The sequence below is a fragment of the Carettochelys insculpta genome, chromosome 1 (assembly GCF_033958435.1).
Source record: "Carettochelys insculpta isolate YL-2023 chromosome 1, ASM3395843v1, whole genome shotgun sequence".
NCBI lineage: Eukaryota > Metazoa > Chordata > Testudines > Carettochelyidae > Carettochelys > Carettochelys insculpta.
The window spans coordinates 235,757,530-235,779,681 of record NC_134137.1 but is presented as its reverse complement, the minus strand read 5'-3'; the positions used below and the strand labels follow the sequence as shown (position 1 = coordinate 235,779,681).

General features: G+C 42.5%; 1 protein-coding gene across 8 annotated transcripts in view; it reads left to right on the top strand.

The window, feature by feature from the left end:
• RIMKLB (ribosomal modification protein rimK like family member B) overlaps positions 1–22,152 on the top strand; it is a 104,087-nt gene that overhangs the window by 31,094 nt on the left and 50,841 nt on the right. The gene's annotated exons all lie outside the window — the stretch shown is intronic.

Below are 22,152 nucleotides of genomic sequence, written 5' to 3'. Positions count from 1 at the left end.
TTGCACAGGCAACCTTAATTCTGCCACTTTCTATTTTGGGCTTTTTGTATTCTTTGAATATATTTCTGTAGTATCTGTATATATTTTGCATGTGTGTTTAAATATCAAACAAGCTATTAGGTTTTTGAGGTCCTTAGAGACTGCCTTGAAAGTGGTGTAATGTGGAAGGCACCACCAGCATGGCCTAGCTTTACGGTGAATATGTAAGTATGGGGGAAGTATTAGCAGTGGGCATTGAAATGAGGACCTACCATAGAGTAACCAAATGATGACAGACTGTGCTAATACGATGTGTGCAGCTGAGGCTTTATAGCAGTTACATTTGCACAGAGCTGTACTACCTGGAAACATGAGTCACTCGTTATGCTGAAGAATGGGTTTTCTGCTCAGGGAAAGGTTGCATGGCTGGGAGAATGAAGGATAGCTTGACTTACCAGCCTGTATTTACAAAATGGATTCTGGGCTAGTGCAGTGAATGGGGATCTGTAAACATAAGGGAAAAGAAGATGGTAAAATCTGTTTTGAAGAGAGATGTGGTCTCGTGTCATATTCATTTAGTGCCCTTTCCAAGTAATTTCTAAAATATACTCCCTGCCATGCTTCCTTTTTGTTGCCTTCACTCTTCTAAGATATAAAAAGTGCTGACAAACACCTAGAGGAGAAGAGCATAAGGATATTTAGTATCGTGGACGCAGTCTGCATGACTGAATGTATGGAATTCTACAGGGAATTGGTCTAGGGTGTGATTCTTGGTGAGTCAGGTACTGTGAATATGAAGCTAAACAGTGTTAAATACCATAGTTTCTGTATGTACTGTCAAGAGCTTTGACATTGCAGTGCTAAGACTGGCAGTGGGTTGCACCCAAAATGCCAAATGAGGGAGGTTATTAGAAAAATACATTAAAATAAGCTTTTTGGAGAGCTGGTGTCTTCTGTGCTGGACTAAGGTATGCTGGCTGGGGAAGCTTAAGTATTACTGTGTAGTATTAACTAAACTCAAGACCACGCTTTCAAATGTGAAAACTGACTGCAGTGCGTGCTCTTATTTTGAATATGGTATCTTCAGAGGTTGAGTAATTTTCAAAACCAGAAGTTTGGACAGCAGAGTTTCTTATAATTGCTTTAATTTGCTATCTTTGGCTTGTAGCAACAGTGTTTGGTTTTCTAATCACAGTTTTTAGAATTGCATTCAAGTGTAATGCCATGGAGGGGTTTTGTTTTTTGTAACATAATCAGTTTGTATCCAGTTCTTAATTATTGACCTTTTGTATATGTGATATTTTAGTTGAAAGATCTTGCAGTTAGCTGGGAATGAGAGCAGTAGTCTTGGTATCACTTGTTTTCTTCATAGTTCTGGCATGAGACCCTGTGTGTGCAGCTGCTGCAGCACTGCAGTGTATCGTGTAACTTTTGCATGGAAAACAGGCACATCTTACCTGGGCTAGAGAAAGTTGATGTCCATTTGGTTTGTTTTCTCTTTCTTGGAATCCAAATTCTTAATTCCAGCCAGTCTACGCTTATCACTTTGTAGCCTGTGGCTGTGAGAGCTGTTTTCTCTAAGGCGTGAGTCCTATGATAAGTACCAAGTCCGCGTGCAGTGTACATTTGAATCATTGAATATTTGTTCTTTTGGTGTGCATACCCCAAACCAAGAAATTCAAGAGCCTGGGTTTCTATGGCTAAAAGGATTAGCCTATCTCATTTGAAGAGTAATGGTGGAATAACTGTTGGTTTCTCTCGTCTAAATATATTTTTATTAATTTGTGTTCAATTTCTTAGTTTACTGACGATTACAAGAAGAATGGAAAGAACAGTTTCTGCTCTAAAGGGGGCAGCTCATGGACTGTTCATCTCTTCAAGTGGCTATTGAGGCTGCTTGTATGACCTCTTATTCAATGGATACTATGATATCCAGGAGATACTACTCTTCTTGGCTTCAGGTGTTTTTGAAGAACGTGTTGAAGATAACAGAAGATGCATCCCGTGAAGGAGCTATACTACTTTTCAACAAAACAGATGATGCTCTGCGCAGCCTGGAACACTTCACTCCCATACAACTTGTGTTCACTAGGGCTACGTCTGCACAAGCAGCCTCTGTCGACAAAACTGGGCTATTGTTGACAAAACTCAACGAGCATCTACACGGTTAAAGTGCACTGTTGAGAGTTTGCCGGCTAAACAGCTGAGTTTTGTTGACAATGTTATATCTCTCCCCGATCAGGTATAACGCCTCTGTCAACAGTGTTTTGTTGACAGAGTGCCTGTGTAGACATTTCTGTTGACAGAGAGGGCTTTTGGTTCCCTGGGCAGCCCTGTTTGCAGAGCTTTTGGTTAGCTGCTCTGTTGAGAGAGGGCATGGCAGCCTGGCTGCTCTCTGTCGACAGAGTGGCTTGCTCTTTTGAGACACTTGTGTGTAGATGCTGTCTGTTGACAGAGGTACTGCTGAGGGTTCTGTGTCAACAGCAACTTCTGTCGACAGAGGCTGCCCATGTAGATGTGGTCTAGGATTTTACATTCCAGTTACAGAGAGGAAACTCTTTATACCATGCTGGTACCATAGACACTTCTTCCAGCAGAGGATGCAAGGATTCCTTGAATGTAAGTTGAAGAGCTCCTCCATGTCTCCAACCACCTTTGTTTCCAGCAAGCGCTTTTTGCCAGAATACTCCAATCTCCAAGCAGCCATTTTGACTGTTCAGTTGAAGACCTCAAGCATATTATATCTTCTCCCTTTGGGAAGCGTGCTTAGCAAAAAAAATCACATCAGACACATGGGTGCTCACTACAGAGGGGTACATTCTCCTGTGCTCCTCTTCCTTTTTCCGGTTCATCATCTTCATCCCTTCTCGGTAGCTAATCTCATGAGATTATATCACTTCAAGTTGTATAGAGGAAGTTCCTTATCAACACAAAGGGAAATATTTCTGATTTCAGTACTCCCTAGTCCTGAAGATATCTGGTGGTCTTTGCCCTGTTCTAGAGTTAAGAAAGCTAACATTTTTAATCACAAAAATCAACTTCAGGATGGACATTTCACCTCTATTATCCCTTCTTTATAAATTGGAGATTGTTGTGCTGCCCTCACTTTGCAAGATTCATATTTCCATGTAGTTAAGAGCACCTTTGATTCATAGCATTTAAATTCCATTGCCTATATGCAATACTTGCCTTCAGACTGTTATCAACCTCATGGGCCTTCACCAAGTGGTAAAAGTTGGTGCTGCTTAATAGTTCAAATATTTTCTTCTGTGGAAAATTGGTTAGTTCACAGAGCATCAAGCAGTGGAGTCCCAAAACAGTCTGTGTGTCATTGGACAGTTGTTGAGTGTGAAACAGAATTTGGACAAATCAGAATTACAACCAGCACATCACATAATTTCACTGGTAAAGAGCTTGACTCCATGATCACTGTCTTACCTTACAGGAGAAGGATTTTAGTCTGTAGACCTTTCTTTGAGAAAGCTCGAAGTACAGCATAGCAGTATCACTACATGGATGCCTACAGTGTCTCTGGTTCTTGACCTTATGCACATATGTAACTCCACATACTTGATTTCACCTTAACTGTGTGAAGGCCCATTTCCATTTGGTGTACTGTTCTCCCAGCCATCCATGGACATGTGATTTTTGCTTTAGTTCTCCAGATTGGTTGTAGGATCTGTGGAACGTGTGAAAAGGAATTCCACTTTTGTCCCCACAAATGACTATAATTCTAGCAATGGATGTATCTGTCAGAGGCTGGGAGGTCATCTTGTTTAACTTCAGGTTCAAAGACTTTGATCACTTGAGAAAGTTTTGTTTCACATAAATTTTCCTGGAACTTCAAGCTGTTGGTTAGGCCTGCAAGATAAGATATTTAAATGTTAAGAGCCAGGTTACACCAAGTTCTTATGGACAACACTACTCCTATGTTTTATCTGAACATAATATTTTCAGCTATGACAGGGAACTATCCTCTTGTGGAATCTGTGCATAAGAAACAAACAGTGTCTCCTTTAAAGGTTCTCCGCCTTCCAAAGGAAGGAAGAAAATTGTAGATTCTTTCAGCAGGGATTTCATAGAGATGTTCTCAGTCAGAAAGGATGTTCTCCTTCAGGTTCTCCATCACTGAGGGTACCTAATAATCGATTTGTTTAAAAGCAATCTGAGCAAATGCAGGAAACTTTGCTCCAGGGCAGACTGAAGCATGGGTTCTGTCACCACAAATACTTTCCTTCTCCCTGGCTCACGTCATTTTCTGTGTGTATTCTCTTGACATAGTAGGTAGTCAGAAAACCAAAAAGTAACAAACCAGCATGAGTGCATGTGGCCAAGACTGTTTTGATCTACAGACCTACATTAGCTCTCCTTCCGGATGCAGATTGCTTGACCACTCATTCAAGATCTCCTGTCTATGAATCCTTTTCAGATCACACCTGGGAAGGTCTGTGATGAAATTTTCATGAGGCGTTTTACTCCTGAGATGTACAGGCTAACTTGGTGAGCAATAAAAAAGAATTCACTAGAGCCACATACACAGCAAAGTGGAAGAGATTTTCAACTTTGAGTGCAATTTCAACATTTACTGCTCTATCACACCCAGGTTAGACATCTGCTGGGCTGTCTATAGTACTTGAAATCATCTTCTTTCAGTTAGTTCTGTTGAATGTCCATCTGGCTTCCATATTTGCACTACATCCACCAGTAGCTGGCTTCTCTCACACTGTGATTTCTCAGTTCATGAAGGGTGTACTCAATACTTAATAATCCTGTACCTATATGGTGTATCAACGTAGTCCCCTCAAGTGCTGTGATTTCTTTCCAGCCTGTGGTGACAATCTACTGTCTATATACTGCCAGTGAAGATGGAGTTTTTGTGACTGTCACTTACACAAGGAGAGACTGATCACTTGAAGCTCTCCTGGCTGACTTTTCTTTCACAGTTTTCCATAAAGTCAGGTTTCCCTTAGGCCACATGCTAAGTTCATGACCTAAGGAGGCAAAAACTTTCTATTTGAACTATTTGTTTTCCAGTCTTTATCCTAAACTCCATTCTTCCAAAGATTGAGAGAGGATTTCACAACATGGGTGTTTGTAGACCTTTTGTGTTTTATTTGCAAAACGCACGCGTGCACACACATATGGCTCTTTTGTAGCCTATAGTGTGAGTTACAGGCCAATCGGTGTCAGCTCAGAGAATTTCATGTTGGATTTCCAGCTGCATTGAGATCTGCAACTATTTTGCTGAAGTCTCTGCACCACCTAGAATAAAGTCTCTCTCCACTAGGGCAAAGTCAACTACATCAGCATTTCTGAGCAGTATCCTGGTAGCAGATACAGGTTGAACCTTTCTAGTCCAGTACACTGGGCAAACAACATGTGGGGTCCGGCATGATTTTAGTTAGCTGGAGAGTCACTTATCATGGGTGTGGCCAAGTCCTGGCTCTCAGTATTCTTTGATGTTGTTATTTAGTTCTAATTTACCTCTCACTGTCTTCTAAGAGCTCAGTAAGCAGTGGAAGTGTTGGTAAAGTTGCTAGACGATATTAACTCCTGTGGTTCTGCACTGGTTAGGTCTTGAGGGCACTGGACTAGACAGGTTCAATCTGTATCTGCAAAGTAGCATTCTGTTAGTCTGTGCATACCTTTTTCAGGAATAACACCATTCTTAAGTCCCTCACGACGATGCCAAATTTGGGAAGATAGCATTACAATCGCTGTTCAGAAGGTCTGAAATCCCTTTACTGGTAAGGATAGTTGTTTGAAGGAAAAGAAAAAGTTACTTGTATAATAATTGTTGTTCACATGCACATTCCTAACTCTGCTTCCCTCCTATTACTTGGGACATTATTACATACAGCAGTGCAGAGGATTGGAGAAGAATGTGATAGACCTTCTCCTTTTAGGTTCTCATCTGAAAGCACAAAGAGGACAGGAGTGCATGGATCACCTTAATGACACCGCTGTAAAAAGTGTCTGACTCAGGTGTATCAGGCATACGTATGCCTGGAGGGGAATGTTCATGTGTCTTGAATAACTGTTCTGGTGTACATGAGTAACCATTTTTTCTTTACTTCACCAAAAAAAAGAGCAGTGGAACATGATGCTTAACTGGGGAGAGAGACTGCAATGGCTTCTTAAGTTTTAAGTCTTCACCCACACTTGTGTCAGAGTAACACTTTATATAAAAAAAAAAAAAAAGTCTTGTGGCACCTTAAAGACTAATAAATTTATTTGGGCATAAGCTTTTGTGGGCTGGAATCCACTTTGTCAGTTACTCAAACAAGGGGTTATGCACAGACTCACGGACTTGCACTGAAATAAAATGTGAAATAAAATCAATTTGTTTATTTTGGTGCAAGTTTGTGTGTAGATTGTCTCTTAATTCTTGAATGTGGAGCTGAAGATGTTAACTTGGGAAGGCTTTCTAACAGTGGGTAATCAGGGAAGGAGGCATTTGGACACTGGTGAATGTTTCAGGTAGTATGGAAGTGTGTCCTAAGACAAGTGTTTCCAGCAATTGGAAAGCAGACTCTAGGGAATGTGCAGCTGATGGAATCTGAGAGGAATGTTGACACTAGAACGAAAGGATCATGTGGGAAGTACTTATTGAGAAATTAGGTGGATTTTTCAAGCAATAATGAGGTAAGTTATCTGAGATATAAGGAGTTTTTTTGGCAGCAGGTAGGAGATCACAGGGGATGTTATGAAAATTGTCAAGGTTTCCAACAATAGCAAGAAGAATTTCATATGGTGCACATTTTGGGTTTGGGAAGGCTTTTTGCCAGTGGGTGAGCAGGGTTGAGATTCACTCTGGTTGGAGTGAGAGGGAGGTCCCTATTCTTCTCTGTTTCTGGAATATTTTCTTAATTTTCTCCCACTTGAGAAAACCCTCTAAACAGCTTGATTTATGTTTTTTTTTACTTTGACAGGGAACATATTCTCTGTCTGGCTTTCCAACATTAGTGGTTTTTGAAATATACAAACTGACAGGGGCATTGCTATTTAGGAAGATTGCTCTTCTAGGATTTTATTTAGGTTAGCCATATTTATGTCTCTAACTTCATCGCACAATGCTGAAAACTCTTTGAGGCAGCAGTGGGAGAAGTATTGAGGAAGTAGTTTGTCTGTCCAGACTGCAGAACTTCCTTCAACCAGTACTTGAAATATCCCTATTAATAAAGGAAAATATTTCTTATATGTGCTCCAATATTTATTGCTGCTCATTAGGCTTTCCGTAGTGAAGGGGTCTGGAAAGAGCAGAAGCTGAAAATCTGTGGAACTGAATTTTTTGTGTGTGTGAGTACTGTTATGTGAGTGGGAAGGTTTCTAAGTTAGTGCTTTGAGATAATCATATGGAAGGTGCTGTAGAGCACTTTAGTATATACCTAAAGGATTGTAATAAGGAGGAGACAGACAAATTGTCCTCCTTAACTTCTGATGATAGGACAAGAAGGAATGAGCTTAAATTGTAGCAAGGTTTATTTAGGTTGGAGATTAGGGGAAAAAAATCCTGCCTGACTGTCAGGGTGGTTAAGCACTGGAATAGATTGTTTATTGAGGTTATGGAATCTCCATCATTGGAAGTATTGAAGAACAAGTTAGATAAACAACTTTCAGGGATGATCTAGATGGTGTTAGGTACTGCTGTGAGTGCGGTGGGCTATACTCAATGATATCTTGAGTTTCCTTCCAGTTCCAGTATTCTATGGCTATGTCTAGATTGCAGAGAATTGTTGACAGAAGATATGCAAATTGCGCAAAGCATTTGCGAATCTCCTGTTGACAGTTCTGTTGGGAGAGACTTTTCTGACATTTGGGCCGTCCACTAAGGGCCACATGTCAGGAAAAGACCTTTTGCGGACACCTCCCTTCTTTCTTCTTAAATGAGGATGACCAAGATGTTGGCAGAAGGCTCCCAGAGTGGCAGACTTCTGTTGGGAGAAATTCGGGCTCCCGACAGAAGCCTGAAATTTAGACATAGCCTATGATTCTGTGAGTTCAGAGCCAGTTGAAATAACTCCTTGAATATAAGCAGTTTACAGAGCCTGGTATCCATTATAGTAGAGATGTTCACTGCTTTCTTCAAAGATGACAGGCACCTTAAAAATTCAGTTGTTCATCTTGCAGTGAAGAAGACTGTGCTTAACCTCAGTAACTTTATCAATTGTTGAACCAATCTTTAACCTGCAATTTTCAGTTGAGGAAGTTGTGGTTTCCAAACTACAAAACCATCTATTTGTCACCTGGTTCCAAACAGTTAGGTTTTTGGAACAATACCCAGTATTGATACAGCCTTGCTATTGCTGATTGGTAAACTTATTCTGACGTTGGAGAGTGCAAAAGTCTTCCGGGCATATAATGCTAAATCTCTTTGATTCTGGTTATACAGTAATGATGAAATGCATGTACTGTAGTGAGGAGCCAAGCAGGGCAACAGTATGTTGGTTCTGCTCTTTCTTATCACATAAAGCCCACAGACTTGATAACCCCAAACTCCTTTTTTGTGGAGTTGTTTAAATCTCGCTGTTCTCTCCATAGACATAAATGGCACTTATCTAGATGGCACTTCTTCACTGAGGTAGGCACTGCTATCACCTAAGATGCTCAAAAGAGATCTGAACAAACAGAGAGCCGTTGTTTCTGGATTGATCCAGGAAGAATAGTGATGACAGTGGTGGGGGAATACTTTCAAGAATTTGCCAGTTGTACGACCTAACCAATGACTGAAGGTGTTGAATCACTGATAATTAAAGTTGCGTAATGTCTGTCTTGTGCCAGACACCTACATTTGGTTACTGCCCCTCTCTAATGAGGACTAGTATGTTTCACCTTTATACATCCAAGAAGATAACACCTTTTCCTTTCAGGCAAAGATCTAATTTAGGTGATGCTTACCTTTATTTTCATTATCAGGTTAGATCAATCCAGCTTGTTTCTCTTGGTTTTTGTATGTGATTGCTTGATGAAGGTAGAACTTAATGTGGCACACAATAGTAAGCCTACAGGCAAGAAAGGCTGATGTGACTTTGTTTTCTTTACAAGCTTTACCGGCTCCCCATTTGCAGAAATCTGACTAATAAATTACAAAATCCTTTTCTGGAGTAGCTGGATCTCAATCTGACACCTCTTCATACTTCAAGATTTTGAAACTATATTCCACAGGAACTGGGGACAGTACTTGGACTGTAAGGCACTGGAATGATCAGCAGGACCCCAAGCAGTGGAGCCAGTCAGAATAGATTAATCTTGACTTCAAGTCTAATTGTGTTCCATTTGAAGTTTTTATAGTTCTTTGCTAAAGCCTATTTCAAGAAAGTTTGAAAATTGCTTAAAAACAAACTCCTATACAATATAAATTGACATACCTCTGTTGTGGAGCCAGCACGGCTACAACAACATTGCAAAACTCTAATTTTTCAGGACTTTTAAAATGCTGTTCTTAGGTTTATTCGTACAAGTTGATGGAGAATCTCTGTAAATACTCTTGATGGAGGTAGATTTTCAAAGGCACAAAAAGCCATAATTGAAAGTCAATTGCAGCTGGTTGCCTAAATCCCATTTGTGTGTTTGAATATTTCTCCTAATTGAAATAAACTTTCCATTTGTAAAGACCTTTAGTTGGACATAAGGTAGACAAGAAGAACCTATCAAAATGATTAATTGGTTACAAAGTGCTTTGTAAAAGCAGATTATTTTTTTAAATTCAGGAACTTCTCCATAATATCTTCTTTAAAAAGATTCCCTTTGCATGCAGACACACGCATTAATTTGAACTGTTAAAACCTTGATTTCATTATAATCAAAGAATCCAAACATTTCCTGGACAGTAGGTACTTTAACTTGCTTGAAAAATTTAAATTCAACAGATTTAAATCAACCTCAATACTAAAAGCATTCTTTTTTCAGACTTGAGTTCAGGGCTGAGTCAAGAAATTATATGCTTTTTCACCTAAATACTTTAGAACTATTGTTAATTCAGTTGCTTTTGTAGCTAGTTCTGATTTGTCAATTTGAGAAGTTAATTAAAATACATCCTAACACCCCTCCCTCCCCCCCAGCCACTGATTTGTAGCACTAGCCAAAGTGGAATGGTTTCCAAAGTGGCTTTGTTATTTGTAATTTGGCATTTGATTTTTTGTTTTGTTATAGTTTCATATGGAATTATGTAAAACACAAATTTATTAGAAATATGTGTTTACTGGTACAGGCTTTCAGGGCTATTGTTCCCACCCTGTGGATCACAAGGTTAAACCTCTGTGCTGTTAAGAACCAACTATATTTAAATGTGTTCTGGAGCATTATAACTACTGATAGTACAAATAGGATGTTTGTTTGTTTTATTGTATTTTTTTTCTGTAACTGTAACAAGAATATTTATTTTAGGATGGAAATATTTTTAATTGACAATCCCATTTTTATTGCTGCTGTAGAAATCATGGGGCGCGGGATGTGGCGGGGGGAGAGGAGGCTATCTAACTTAACTTTTGTGTCTGCAGCATGCCTTAAACTCAAAACAATCCATGCATTTTTTTATTTGGGTCCTTTTACCACACAGGTAGAAAAAAAACACCCAGAAATTGCTCTGACTCCAAGATTGTCACTTAATTCTTTTTATGGCTGGAATTTTAAATCAGAAGTGCAACTCTATCACAGGGGTCAGCAACCTTTCTGAGGTGGAGTGCTGAAATTTGACCTAAGTATGGTCCGAGTGCCAGTGATACTTTTTAAAGTCACTAATAGTACTACTTATTATAGCTTCATTAGTAAGTTAAGATGCAGAGCTTTACCATTTCTGTCTATAAATCTCCATCCGGACAGGTTTTTTAAATATCAAAAAAATGGCTGGGATTTTAAAACAGGTTGGGTGTTTCTTATCCCGGATTCTCTGGTCCAGCAACATCCATGGTGTTAGCTGGTCTGGCAGGCAGCCCCACAGGCTGGGAGTGGAGCCCCTGGCAGCCCTGGGCAGTGGAGCTTCTGCAGCCATAGATGAAGAGTTGTTGCCAGCCATGGGTGGGGAGCTCTGGCAGAGCTGCTGCAGGCCCTGGGCAGGGAGCTACCACCAGCTGGGGGAGAGGGCAGTGACAATGCTTCAGGGAGTTAAGTGCCCCCTCTTCACGCAGGTTGCTCCTGCCACCTCACCCTGCTCCAATGTCCCCTCCTGCCCAGACCCCCACTCTCAAGCAGGTTCCTGCACTCTCCCTTCCACCCAGACCTTTCACCTCCAGCCTGCTCCTGAACCCCCACCCAAATCCCCAAACCCCAGCCTGCTCCTGCACCCTTCCTCCCACCCAACTCCCAAACACCCAGCCCCAGCTTACTCGTACCCCCCCGCCCCCGGCCACAACCCATACAGCTGCCCCCCCAGCCTAGAGGGGAGGGGGAGAGAAACCAGTCTGTGGCAGGTTCTGCAGGGCTCCATGGGGGTCTCTGGCCACAGCCCCAAACCACGGTGGGGGCCCTTGCAGCAGGGGCTCTGGTCCCAGCCCTGTCCTCCAGTCCCCTCCTTCGCTGCATGTGGGAGGGAGGAGAGGCAGGGCTGAGCTCCTGCCATGTGCCATTTAAAATCGGCTCAAGTGCCAACAGTGGTGTGCGTGGTGGGGGGTTGCTGATTCCCTGCTCTTATCAGTTATCAAATTAATGATTTTATTGGTATGAATGCAGGGCAGAGTATGGGCATCTGATTTCTCCTCATGTCTGAAATGAACCTCTATTCAGAGGGCTTAAAAAAATACAAACTTTGTTACCTTTTTTCTTCCCATAATGTTCCACCCATGGATTTTTTTAATAAGCCTGTCGCGGCATCTTGGTTTCCTGATGAGAAGGTGCAGAGAACTGCCACTGCCAAAGAGCCAGGGTAGAAAAGGGAACTCTTGCAGCCAGGCTCCTGCTCTCCTGTCAGGACGGAGTGGCAGCTAAACTGAGAAAGGTCTTTTGTCAAGATTTTCTCACCAGGTTGAATTGATAGATTTCAAATTGTAATTGAAGCCTCTGCTGTTTCATTTTTTTTTCCTCACTTTTTTTCTCTTACCTCCTATCCTACTTTAAAGGAGGAGTATGGAACTAATAACAATCACTTTATAGTTATAATTTTATTTGAGCCTTCACATTATAGAAGTGCTTTCCTAGTGCTTTATAAATAAGGTCCTACCAAAATTCCTGACCCTGGAAAATGCATCATGAATGGTGAAATCTAGTTTCTGCATGAAATCAGGCTATTGTAGGGGTGTTGCCATATTGCCATCCTTACTTCTGTACTGCCTTCAGAGCTGGGTGACTGGGAACAGCAACTTCTTACCAGGTGACCAGCTTCAAAGAAAAACTCCAGCAGCAGCACAGAAATGAAGCTGGCTATCACCTTGCTAGAGGGTGGCAAGGCTGACCTTAAATGTCCTATGGTAAGGGTATGCTGGGGTAACTCCCTCTGCTTTGCTCCACACAGTCATCCCAATGTCCATTGAAGCCCCAAGCTATAGGCCTGGAGCTAACCCTCCCTATGTTGTCCTTACTTCTGTGCTGTTGCTGGTAGCACTGCTGCCTTCAGAGCTGGGCATCCAGAGAGCAGCAGCTTTTAGCCAGCTGCCCCAGTTTGAAGGCTACAATTCCATGAGCAGCAGTACAGGAATGAAAGTGACATGGTGTGGGATTATCGCTCTTACTTTTGTGCCATAAGCAATGCAGTAGTAAGGCTCCAGCTGTTAATCCTGGCCAGGCTGAGGAGGGATCAGCCACCTTCCCCTGCAAGAGCTCCTGAAGCTGGGCCAGAACCAGCTCTGGGAACCTTCTTGTCTGCTGAAGTGCTATCACTGTTGTTTGGGAGCCCAAGACAGCACTGCCACCAGCAGCAGCACAGAAGTAAGAGTGATATGCTGTGGTATTGTCACCTTTAAAACTATGGCACCTACGGTAAGGATGGCAATACCATAACATGTCACTTTCACTTCTGTATGGCTGCTGGTGGCATTGCAGCCTTCAGAATGGGGAACTGGCCAGCAGCTGCTGCTCTCCAAATGCCCAGCACTGCCAGCAGCAGCAGCAGCTCAGAAGTACGAATGGCTACTATATGGAGCTGCGGTATTGCCATGTGACCTCCTTCCCTGCCATGAACCTCTTTTGGGTCAGGATGTGCACAGTTACAACATGGTAGAATTTCAGACTTAAATATCTGAAACTGAAACTTCAGATTTTTTAAAAATCTTATAACCATGACATATACCAGAATGGACCACAATTTTGTTAAGGCCTTGTTTATAAAGCTTTTAGGAGTGCTGGTGAATGTGGAGATCTCAGGTGCAAGATGAACTAAAAATGGCATTGCTCCATGTGGTAACCTTTAGAAGTAAAAAGATGGGTTGATATGGAAAGAGAAATCAAACTAGATCATCCAGCATTAAAGATTATAGCTGTGTCTACACTTGCATTCCTCTTTCCAAAGATGCATGCAAATGAAGAAAATCAAAAATGCAAATGTGGCGTAGATTTACATATCTAGTGCCTCATTTGCATATTTAAAAGAGCTTCTTTTGAAAGAAAAAAAGCAGTGTAGATGGAGCTCTTTTGAAAGTAAAGTCCATCTTCAAAAGAGCCCTCCTTCCTATTTTGTTTCAGGAAGAAGGGCTCTTTACTTCCGAAAGAGCCACATCTACGCTGCTTTTTTTCTTTCAAAAGAATGCCTTCTGAAAGAAGCATATGCAAATGAGGCACCAAATATGTAAATAAGTGGCTTATTTGCATTTTTGATTTCCTTTATTTGCATGTCTCTTTCAAAAGAAGAATGCAAGTGTAGACAGAGCTTATGTGGAAGAGGCATGGGAAGGGGAGAAAAGAGATTTAGAAGAGAATTGAGACAAGTTCTGGTGCTCTTGAGTTGATAGATTGAGGGTCTTCCAGATGAGAGGAGTGGCAGATGAGAAGATTCTTGAGCAATTAATGAGAAATGAGATTTTTTTTTTGGGAAAAGGTGGAAAGGGAGTTATTCAAGATAGATGGAAATAAATCCAGAAAATATTTATCAATAAGTAATACACTTATGTGGTCCCTTAAATTCTAACTAATATGTAGTTAGCATCATGTTCCTAATAGCAAGTTCACTTGCTATTTTTTTCACCTTTTGCCCTTTGTGTTTTGCTCAGGAATCTGTGAAAGATATGTTCTTTAGACAGCTCTTAAGGGGAGAGAGGAAAAAGCAAAAGAAAACCAGGCTGTGAACACTGAGAACTTGGACTATTCATTTTACCAGGCATAAATGTATCTTCTCTTCTCTGTCCTGTGGACTTTAAGACCTGGATTTTCATTATTGGGGGTAAGCTTTCTATGGTGGTTCTCAATTTATGAATCAAAATTGACAAAAAGGGCCCAGTGCTTGATAGTGTCCAGATAAATATACACCATATAAGAGGGACTTCAAAAAAAAAAAAAAATCATCACCTGAGTCACTTCAAATTACAGGCACCCTTTGAAAAGTTATGTTAAAGTGCTTTACATAGCAACTCTAAAAATCAGGGGCAAAATCCAGTCCTTTGAGTGCTTGTTCTTGTCAGTTCCAATCAGGGATGTGTGCTCATACAAGCACGTAGCCAGAAGATTTTTTTTCCATAGCAGCATCTGTCAAGTCCATCTGAGCACCCCCCAGGAGTCATGCCATTATGGCACTCAATATAGGTCCCTGCTGAACTGCCACTCCCCAGTTCTTTCCTACTGCGAGTGCCCATAGGTTGAAATTTCCTGCAGCCCTTGCTTTAGCAAGCACGTTCAACTCCAGGTGTTTGTACATAGTTTATCTTAGCAGTAAAGAATTAAAGTTGTTGAGGTGTCTCTACTTCGTTCTGACTCTCTGGAGCCATGGCATGCTGTGTGGTCCAGAGGATTTAAAAACTGTGGTATGTGTGAAACTCATCCCAAAAAATGATCCGCACTGTTTGTGTATATGGTGCTGGTTTTGGGTCACCAAAAGGATCACTGTAAAGTTTGTCATGAGTCCTGCCCTAGAATTCTTAAAGCAGGGATGGAGAACCCGACCCACAAAAAATTAGTTGGGGGCCATATGAGAGTGAGAAGCAGGGGTAGGGGCTGAGAGGGGACTAAAGTTCAGGGCTTCCCCCAGGCCAGATTAATTCTTCTGGGGGCCTGGGACAGGACTAAAATGAGGGGTTAGGTGTGGGGAGCAGGATTATGTGTGGGGTCTTGGCAGGAGGGAGGGTGCAGGTGTGGGCTGGGAGTGTGGGGTCTGGTGGGAGCCCCAAAGCTCAGCTCCTCTGTGGTCTTCATTCTCTGAGACCTTGGAGTCAGAGTCTGACTCCTACCACTCTGTGTGGAGGAGGACGTGCTTGGAACCTGTTCACCTCAGTGTTAGCTGTCACTGTTTCCCAATTGTTGACATTGACTTTGACTTTTCCTTACCGAAAAAAAACAACAACAAGAACAAGCAAAACAAAACAAAAAACCCAAATTGTTAGCTAGTTTACTATTACCAGATAGTCACAGAGAGGTAGCTGTGTTTGTCTGTATCTTCACAAAATAGAAAAGCCATCCTGTAGCACTTTAAAGACTAACAAAAAAATAATCTGCTCCTTTAGATCTGGAAAATTCTGTTAAATAACTGAGACGAAGAGAATTTAACAAAAAGATAGAAAAAAATGAAATCGATGAATCAGCTAGATAGGACAGAACAAGTGGGTCTGTCACGCGAAAGCACGTAACCTAATAAATTATTTCGTTAGTCTTTTAAGGTGCTACAGGACTGCTTTTTGTTTTGTTATTAAATAGTGTAACTCCTGTAGGAACTTAAGTCACTGGTTGGGAAATGTGCTGTTTCCTGGTCTTCAAGTCTTGTCCAAGTTGTAAATGGCTCATGCCAGTGAGTGACCCCTACTGTGACTGTTTGCAGTGCTTAGGAGGAGCACACATTAGTGATAAATACTTCATTTGGCAGTCTAAGTCTTGTACCAAAAACGAGGGACATTTCACTTTGCTCTCATAATAGAATCTACCTTAGCGCTGATGCTTGAACATTTTGACTTAGCGCTGAGCACCAGTGCACAGTGCCTGCACAGTGCTGTTTGCCTCCGAGCACCAGTTGCTGGCTCTTTGCAAGCCCTGGCAAGGCAGGGGTAAGTCTCCAGGGCCTAAGAAGGATAAGCACAAGGCGTCAGCTTCAGTTGATCCTTCTGCTGTGGCATAGCAGACCCCTCAGGCCCCTTTGGAGAATGGCTCCCCCTGTTGCTATCCAGCTCCTTCTCAGAGCAGTACTGGATAGGTGTGGGTGTCATCAATGCTGGAGGACATCTTGGTGCTACCTACTCCTGTAACCGGGGACATTACCATAAAGGAAAGCTGGCCACGGCACTACTCTGATTTCTAGAGAGGAGTTATTCCCTCCCATCTAAGATCTCACCTACACATGGTGAGGGTCATGGAGCCTGCAGCCCAGCTCAGTCCCAAGTGGGATGTAGGACCACAGAGGAGATTGTGCACAGCTCCCTGGGACTTCAGTCCAGAACTCCTGAGGCATATGTCCCTCGCAAGGATGTTATTCTTGGAACCAGTACTTTCTGCGGTCCGAGTGCTGTTTGATGGGTAGATTTACTAGCATGGCACCATTAACCACACTGGTACTGTTCCCAGTTCTGTCCACAAGGAGCAGAAGGGTTGGTTGTTATGATTTGCTTTGTGGCACTGCCCTTCCATGAAGCTGCCAGTCCTCATCCTGCTGAGTTGGCCAGCCGCTGATGCCCACACCAAAAGTTCCCCAGGAGACCATTCTCATCGCTCCTCCGTATCCTGGGTTCAGCATCAGTGGCCAGTGTGCAGTACCACACTGACACCAGCCCTCATTTGTGGTTCCTCGGCAGCTTCTGCTCTGTGAACCTGGCCTTGGACTAAGTCTCGATGTCTTTTGTTCGAGTACCTTGTCCAACACCTTTGGTACCACAGACAGATTCTCAGACTTTCTCAGTGGCCGTAGGCCTGGCCATCCCAATGGCATCCTGTGCTGTCCCAGGTAATGTGCTTGGTAGCCAGCATATCTATGGCAATGTCAGTCACCTCTGCTAAATGCCCTGTGGCACTAGAAGCCTCAAGGCCTCCCACCCCACAGGTGGAACAGGAGGAAGAAGCACAGCCATTTGCCTCCCTGGGACCCAAAGATGTCCCCTGGTGCAGGTCTTTGCCTCCTTCCTTGCCGGATAAGACCATCACAAGGGCCACCTCTGGTGGTCTCTTGAACAGTTCGAAGGCCCACCAAAAAATCCTCAGGTGTGTTGCCACCAACCTGAACCTTCAGCTGGAGGAACTTGAACTTGAGGATACCCTTTCTGAGATGCTGGGACAGGCAGCCATGGTCAGGGTGACCTTATACTCCACATGGGGTGGCCAAGCTTGCTACTGTCCTGTGGAAATGGGAGGAACGGAGGAGGGCATTTGATAAGTGGGTGGAACTTTATCTTTTTCTTGCTATGGGACACAAGTACATCTATTTCTATCTAGTTTCCCACTTGTTGGTAGTGCAGGCTGTCAGCTACTGTGAGAGGCAGGGCGAGCTCAGGGCAATCCTGAAAAATAAAGGACCAAAGAGACTAGATTTATTCAGGGGTAAAATTTATTCATCTTCCTACCTTCAGGTCTGGGTGGCAAATCGCCAAGCTCTCGTAGTCTGCTGTGAGATGGGCATGTGGCAGGCTATCGCAAAGTTCCAGCCTTCTATCCTGGAGGACTTGCAGGAGACATTTCATACACTGGCAGAAGGAGATATGGCAGCTTGGGCAGCTCAGACAATGGTGTCAGTACCTTCCTGGTTGCTCCTCTCTGGCCTCTATCGAAAGGTTCATTCACCTTCAGTGAGTCAGCTATGTTTGCAGAGGAGACAGATGCTAAGCTGCATGGCTTGAAAGATTCCCACATTGCCCTCCACATGCAGAGGCTGTAAAAGGCAGAGCGAACGCACAGGAAGTTTGAGCCTTAGACTCCTCCTGCTCAGCCTTCCCAGTCCCATCGGGACACAGGGCAGGACAAATGTAAGGGGTTCAGGAGGAGATGGTCCAAACCTCACTCTTCTGCTTATTTGGGCTCCTCCTGTCCTAAGGTTGTCTCTAAGTGCCCCTTTTGAGGTTACCATCAAGGAAGAAGTACCTCTGATCGCCACATCCTTCTGTGCTCTTCTCCCACCATTTGCACCTTTTCCTCCCTTCATGGTGCTCCGTAGCTATGGACCAGTGGGTCCTCAGCATGATGTGGCAGGGCTATACTCTACAGTTTTCTTCCACCCCCCTCACTATCCATCTCTGGCCCTCTTCAGGGACCTTTCTCACAAAAGAGTCCTCCTGTCAGTCCACATTGCTCCAGATACGAGCAGTGAAGAAGGTTCTGCATTGGTAACAGAACAAAGGCCTCTATTCATGCTGATTTTTAGTCGCAAAGCCAAGGGTGGGCTCCAACCCATTCTGGTCCTTCGCTATTGAACTGCTACCTAGTGAGGTTCAAATTCCATATGGTTTTCCTGGCCTCTATCATCCCCTCCCTGGATCCAGGAGATTCTCAAGAATATGTATTTCCGTATTGTGACATTAAAAGGTTATGGACTCCTCCTGTGGTTTGTGGTAGGTGCCAACTGATACCAGTTCACTGTTCTCCCATTCAGTCTTGCTGCGTCCCCTTGGGTGTTCACCAAATGCATGACAGTGGTGACTGTGCACCTCAGACACCAAAGGGTGTGGAGCTACCATAACCTGGATGATTGGCTCATCAGTGGTGCCACAAGGTCTGCAGGAATGTGGATCTTCTTCTGCATCTGTCACTGGCTTGGCCTGTTAGTAAACAGAGTCATGGGAGTTTTGTACCATTTTTCTAAATAGCTTTCTGTCTCCCTAAAATGCTGAAAACACAATTCTTCATAACAATTTAGGAATGAAAGTGTTATGTTGTCAAATCTGAACAGCTACTGAGAAGTGATTCTTGTAGAGTTTGTAAATTATCTGGGGGAGAAGGTTGGGTACTATCAGTACTACTGGTGCTTGAATTAACATGATGATCAGACCTGGACATGGTATCCAGGAAAAGATCGATCTTTTTTTTGTGGTCTGTAATGCCAGCAGTGCAAAAATGTATCTTTGTTCTTAACCTAATAGTCTCAGAAGCATGAAAAAGACAGATGGCTACGTGGCTGAAACACTAATGATAATTGTTGAGCTTGGAACGAAGTGGGGGGATGGCTCAAGTTGTAACATTTGATGTATCTTCTTTATAATGTAGCCTTTACTCTTTAAATGTTTCCTGTCTTACAAATGGCAGAAAAGGTGGTTAATGGTTGGATTGTCATAATGAAATTGGTAGAGAGAACTCTGGTGTGCAGAGGTGGGGAGAAAGCATTCTTTCCTAGAGAAATACGTAAAAAGGTCATCAGTCCAGTTTGTTGAGAGGAATCTGTAAAGCCCTGTGCAGACACAAAATTGCTATTTGCACCCACATCCATGAACTCATAAAAAGTGGATATCCATGGATTTGCAGGGCTCTAAATCTCCTTCCATCTCACCATCAAACTAGGGTTGACTCTTAAATGAGGGTACTGGTGACTTAAGGGCTACATCTACACTATAGAGATTGTTCGAAAGAAGCTCTTCTGGAAGAACTCTTCCTAAAGAACTTCTTTGGAAAGAGTTTGTCCACCCACAAAAAGGCAGATCAAAACAGAGATTTGCTCATTCGAAAGAGAGCATCCACACAACCCTCACTCTTTCAAAAAATCAGGTGCCATGAGGACTGCTCTTTCCAAAACCAAAAAAAGGGGGCCCGCGGAGCATCTACACACATTTTCTTTCAAAAGAAGCTTTCGAAAGGGGGTGCTCTTCCTGAAACGGGAAGGGAAGAGTGATTTTCAAAGGAGTACCACATTCTTCTGGTTTAACTTTTGAAAGAACACTTTTTGCATGTAGATGCTCCATGGTCTCTTTCGAAAGAGCCCCCTTCTTTCAAAAGATCTTTCAAAGGAACTTGCTAGTGTAAATGCAGCCAGGGAGTGCTTCTTAGTTATCATATATTGTTTTGAGGGATCATCCTTAAGATGAGTGGGAGAGAGAGACATGAAGTTCTGTGGCTTTTCTCCCCAAAGAGTAAAGTATCCTGGCACTATTCCATCTCAAGTAATTACACTGTGCATTGCTAAAATTCCTCTTATAGCATCATGTGGATACAGCGAATTAAAGTTAGCACTGCCACATTTTATTGTGGAGCCATCTGCCTTTCAGAGGAAGGCTAAGAAATGGCTGTATTATTGAGCGTAAAACCCTATTTAAATATAAGATTGTTGTTTTTCGTGTTGATGTTCAAGCTGGGATAGTCTTAGGAACTCCATTTGCCAAAGAATTCCAAAGTACTTTATAATGGTTACACATACAGGAATTGCTTCCTCCCATTAAAGTGAATATTTTTGCTAGTAAGAGGCCTCAGGTGAATACCAGTGACATACAGGAAATGTCAAATCAAGCTTCCCTCCTCTCTTTATGCCTAAACTTGATAGGGAGGGGCATGGGTGGGTAGCTATGTCTACCTGGCCCATTCATTTGTGGACTGCCACTGTCACCGGGATAACTAGTCAGTCATTCTTACTTTGTTTGTTTTTTTTAAATATGGACAGATGCCTTTTAAATGCTGGTCTAAAACTAGTTCATTTCATGTATGCTGCTGACTAGCCTGGAAGGTGACTTACTACTTCTGCACGGAGGCCGGGATGGTATCAGTACCTTAGAGGTGAGGCACTCTGTATGCCTTTTGCCAAAATTCTCAACCTATTCAGTCACTTCCTAAAGTTACCAGAAACTATAGTTTTTATTTCATATCATATGTATTGATTTATTCTATGAAAAGCTAATTGTCCACAAATATAAACATATTACTGCATGCCCCAGTACTTAATGATTGGCTTTATAAATCTACTTATCAGTGCATTCAGCTCTCCTGAATGTGTATTTGGATACAAATGACAGCATCTCAAGGCCAATGTTAAATAAAAGCTTATTTTTCAAAATGGCAGGATCTGGCTCTCCTGTTTACCTTAATGGAGCTGCCTCTCATTGCAGTATTCCGTTGCTGGGAGACTGCAACTAATTTTTATGGTGCGTGTCAGTAGCAGTGACTCAAATTATACATTTCATGGAATGCCTCTCTCCTCTTTGTTTTTAAACTCTCTTCTCTAAAGGGAGAGAAACTGCTTTTTGCTCTGAAGAGAACAGATCAGATCTGAATCTAGACAAAGAGCCAGATTATCTTCTTGGTTACATCATTGTAATTGTAGTGTCTCTCCATGGGAGTTGATGGTCTGACTGGATTTATACCAGTTGTAACAGTTCAGTCTAGCCCAAAATATTTGGGAAGATATTGGAGGTGGTTTAAACTTCTCCTTCAGCTTGCTGCTTCCTTTTGTAAATTGTTGCAGCCAAAACCTGCTGAATTTTAATGTAATTTAATGTTAAGAAAAATGTGTCAAAATGGATCCAGAGAGATGAGGGTTTTTTTTTTTTTTTCATTAGAAAACTGAATAAATCCACTTCAGAACACAAAACCATACAATAGCTACTGTAGGGCTCTCATGTAATCCCCGGTAACATAATCTGTTACACAACTTACATGTTTGTGAATACATGCATGCAAGTAGGATGGCAAAAAAGTGTGTGTGAATGGAGATTTTAGATATGGAAGAGTGTGACTAACAGAGAATCCTACTGTCTAATTGCTCTGACAACATCAAAGCTCCAGGCTTGCCAAATCAGAGTTCCTCTTCACGTTGAAGGAGATGATAGCCCTCTCCCTGATACTCACATCCTGCTTGGGTTTTTTGCAGTGTTTGTTTTTAATTTTGTGTTAGAAAGCACTGTAAAATGGTGTGTGTGTGTGTGTGTGTGTGTGTGTAAAGCCTGCTTGCTTAAATACGCAAGACATATCAGCTGCAATGCGGCAGTGCTTGGTGCTAATGAGGTGAGCTGCCAGAGCAGCCTTCCCCTTGTGTTTTCTCTCTCTTTCTCTGTAGGAGAGGGGTTTGGGGAAAGAGATCTATACTGGGAAGGGCTCTGTTTCTGTTCTTTCCAGAAAAAGGTTCTGTGGGCATGTAAGGTGGGGAGGGCAACTTTCTTTTCCCTGCCTTGCAGGGCAGAGGTGGCTTTTCCTTTCTATTAAAGGCATTAT